Source organism: Eucalyptus grandis, chromosome 3 (genome assembly GCF_016545825.1).
Source record: "Eucalyptus grandis isolate ANBG69807.140 chromosome 3, ASM1654582v1, whole genome shotgun sequence".
Lineage (NCBI taxonomy): Eukaryota > Viridiplantae > Streptophyta > Magnoliopsida > Myrtales > Myrtaceae > Eucalyptus > Eucalyptus grandis.
In genome coordinates, this window is record NC_052614.1 from 27,818,543 (window position 1) to 27,822,500 (window position 3,958).

At 41.8% G+C, this 3,958-nt stretch overlaps 1 long non-coding RNA gene across 1 annotated transcript; it reads right to left on the reverse strand.

Annotated features, from left to right (window-relative positions):
• Positions 1-1,545: 1,545 nt before the first annotated feature.
• Positions 1,546-3,359, reverse strand: LOC120291308. The gene is made up of 3 exons (XR_005549291.1): positions 3,260-3,359; positions 2,848-3,089; positions 1,546-2,323 (listed from the first exon to the last, which is right to left on the reverse strand). It is a non-coding gene; the product is annotated as an uncharacterized LOC120291308 (long non-coding RNA).
• Positions 3,360-3,958: the final 599 nt, after the last annotated feature.

Sequence of the window (3,958 nt, forward strand, 5' to 3'; positions counted from 1 at the left end):
GCACGGCGGCGAGGCGACGCGAGGTGAGGACGGCGTGCGGCGCTGGCTGCTCCGGCGTCCACCCCAGATCTGCGAGGGCGTCGAGCACAAGCTGGAGATGGCGGAGGCGGTGCGACGACGAGTGGGCAAGGTGCGCGGGCGTGCGGACGAACGGCCACCGCGACGGCGACGAATTGCGGACGACGAGCGGCGAAGCAGGCGGCGTTCGGTCGGCTGGCTGGTTCGAACGAGTAGCTCCCCCTCTTCCCTCTCTCTCTCCCCCAAGTCCAAAGGAAGAAGATGATGTTGATAGGTGAGAGGAAAAACCCCACTTTATGAGGGTCAATGGGCTCTTTGCCACTTGTCAACACCCCATTCGCTTCTGGCCACCGCATGACATCACCCGCGCGATGTCATCTTCCACTATCTCATATCCCACAACATTCTTCAATGGGTCCACTTTCATTTTCTCCGCCTAAAACTTCAAAAACAATTTCTTCAATTCCACTTCCAATTGAGTCCAAATTGAAGTCTATAAAATTAATCCCATGTCACCACCCTTCAATTCACATCTTCACTTATCCATAGAATCAACTTAAGTCCCAAAAGCACGACCAAAAGCGGGCCTACTAATTTCTCGAGCCAAATTAGCCATTTTCTGATTTAATTGCTGAAAAACTCGGCTTGCATGAAAAATCTTCCGAAGATAAATCAATAATCCTAAAATGATTTGTGACACACCCGGACTTCCAATTTCGAATTCGATCTCAATTCCACGGTTAATTTCACTTTGGCACGATACTAGCGAGGCCCAACCTACCGGGTAGCCTTTAGAAATTTTCATGCATTTGACCCGTGGTTGATCATCTCAAGCCACGATGTACATCTTTGAAACATTGGCGACTTTCGGTTGTCGGGGTAATCTCAAGGTTTCAAATACGAACACAGGGTACCCAATCGATAGAAAAGTCGGTCTAGTGCCGATCGACACGAATTGTGCGATCTGGTGGAATCACCCACACCTGATCACATGCCTCTGTCGAGTCGACATATCTCTGATCTCTAATCGATTTTAATTGTGCCGTAATGACCCTTGCAGACTAGCTCAGTCGAAATGTCGCTTCCTGGTCAAATTCTCGAGTTTGGTGCATTAGAAACTCTTAACAGCTTTCCCCCGATAGACTAGTTTCCATATGAGTGGCCAACTCAAGGAAAAGAACTATATGCGTGCCAACGAAATGCCCGTATCAATTTATTGAAAATAGAATTGGAAAATCGGGATGTCACAGGGTTGATGGTTCGGATTTATGTCCATAGGATCACAGCGACTAAGAAAAAAAAACATTTTACTTTTCTATTGAAAGTACATAGTTAGGAACACAACAAGAAAGGCATATATGAAAGAGAAAATAGGCCAAGGAAAGAACTGAGGAATTTGTATCGAAGCTTAGTGTTGCAATGGCGAAAGATTTGGTCACATCTTGAAAATTCGCTAACCAAAAAGCATATATGTAGTTAATCTCTCCAAAGAAAAGGACTATATTGTCCAAAAAAGGTTTAGGACTGAATTAGAAACATTGCAATAGATTTATGACTATTTTGATAATTTTCCCTACTATTATCAATCCATGTAAGCCTACAGAGGAGAATAGTGAACATTTATGAGAATTGAAGTGGGTAACAAAAGCACCAACAAATTAGAGGGGTAGAGATTAAGTTGATGTGAGTATGAACATAAATGTGAGAACTATAGTCTTAGAAGAGAACTTTATCTAGGCTTGTATCAAAGAGAAATGTTACAAGAAATTAAATAGCGTGACTGCAAAGGGCATTTTTCCCTAACCATGGTATAACTTAGAGCAAAATTTTGCTAACTTTATGGTATCATCCTAGTTTCCTATCTGGATAGAAGCTATTAATTAAGGTATACTGATTGGTTCTTGAAAATGAAAATACTAAAATGTGCTTTAATGAGGCAAGCCAAGGAGTTCTTGACAAGAATAAAGACTTTGCACTCATCCAAATGCCTCTCGACTTTAATTCATTCACTTCTTTCTACTTCACAGATACATAATTGGTGTTTAACCATCAGGATACTAGCATTCACACTATTGTGGGAAACTCTTGGGTTGTGACACTGATGTACCTGTGGTACTATTGCGGACCTTGGAGTCGACGAATCAAGTTTGCTATCTCTTCTTCTAAAACCTGCAAATGGTATTTGAAGGAAACTCCCAGATAATTAATTTAACATTCGCGGGTCTTGGCATCGATGGGTGACCGATCCAATTTCGGTTGGGCTTCCCGCTTCAGATTGTTGTAGCGTTCGATGACCGAGTCCATGCTGAACACAAACAAGAGTCACTCCAAGAGATCTATATCATAATGATTGATGTAACCAAAATGGGAGACGGTATTTGGTGCTTTTGAGCCATATAAAAGATTAATGGACTTTAAACGATTCCTTACTTTGGTTGATTCATAGGAGAAAAAGGAAAAGGAAAATTTAGGAAGATGTTCAAATTCGACTCGCAAACAGTTGAAGGAATGAATAATTATTTTAGCAAGTTTCAACGAAACTGAACATATGAAGCTTTAGTGACACAAGAGAAGAGATAACAAGGAAACTCAAAGATTTGATTAGATAATGATACTCAACTCTAAAACTAGGTCTAAGTTGAAGCAGCGTTGTTATCCCAGAAATCAATTTCGACATGGAAGAAAAAGTTGCGCCAAAGTAGCTGGTAAAGCTACAAGAAGAATAAGCGCATGTATCATGGTTCGTGTGTGCACGTGTGGGTTCGTTAGCGCATGTGCGAGGAAGAGAGAGGGAGATGTCGCGAGTCAAGTCTATTGATGGACACTGACCTTGAGCTCGAGTACTCATAGAGCTGTGCAGTGCAGGAGAAGATGATGATTCCAACCTCGGCGTCCCAGAGTTGCTATAGATCCTTGGCCTTCTTCATCAGCAAGTTCCTCCTCTTGGCGAACGTGATGTGCTCGTTGCTGCTCGAATGCGGATTCATCTCCGAACTGGGAATATTTCCTCCTCCTCTCTCGATAGACCTCGCCTTCTCCTCCGACATCACTCAATAGCCCTCGGCGATTATCTTTCTTAGTGGAAAACCAGATTCAGGAAGCGCGATTTTATCGTTGAAGAACATAGGGAAACAAAATGAAACTCCAAGGAGACATGTTTAAGGAGAACAAATCATCAACGGAATTCAAAAAAGACAAAAAGCAAAAGAGAAGGAGAGGAGTTAAAAGTACACAGTCTCACCTCTGCAGAGAGTCCAGTGTTCATCAGAGAGACGATTTTGAGATTGAAATCTGCGTGGTTTTCTCAGAGTCAAGACAGGAGAAAACCAAAATCGAAGTGGGACTTGACAGATTTCAAGACAAGCGGTTTTTCTACGACTTCTGTTTTTGTGGGGTGGGGCTCTTGGGCGTGCCTACTCGCGCGAGTCCGGTTCGCGAATGGCACTCGCACCCCTCTTGGTAAAACCCGGGAGTCTCAACTTGATTACAAGAAAAGGACATCAGCCTAATTACCAGAAAACGACATGCGACAATTTATCATCTGATTATGACCGACTAGACTTGGAAAATGACGTTTTAGTACTTGAGCTTACAAGCCATCAATTATCATCACAAGTGGGCCACGTATGTAGGAAATTGGCACCTTCACCTTCTATAGAGGACTCATAATCTTTTCCAATTTCGTCTATAGTAAATATTTATGCAACTATTCTTAATGTAATTTAATATAATCTAATGTAAATTTGCGAAGGGTGCTCACCTAAGCTCAACTTAAAATTAATGAATCAATTTTTCTCATTGAATTTTACGAACAAATTAGTAATAATTATTGAACTGTTTAGATTTCACACCCATGTAATATGATATAATCTAGTGTCTATCCATGAGACACTTGTTCGGCTTATTAATCTCTTAGATGGAAAAGCTTTGAGTTCTTAAG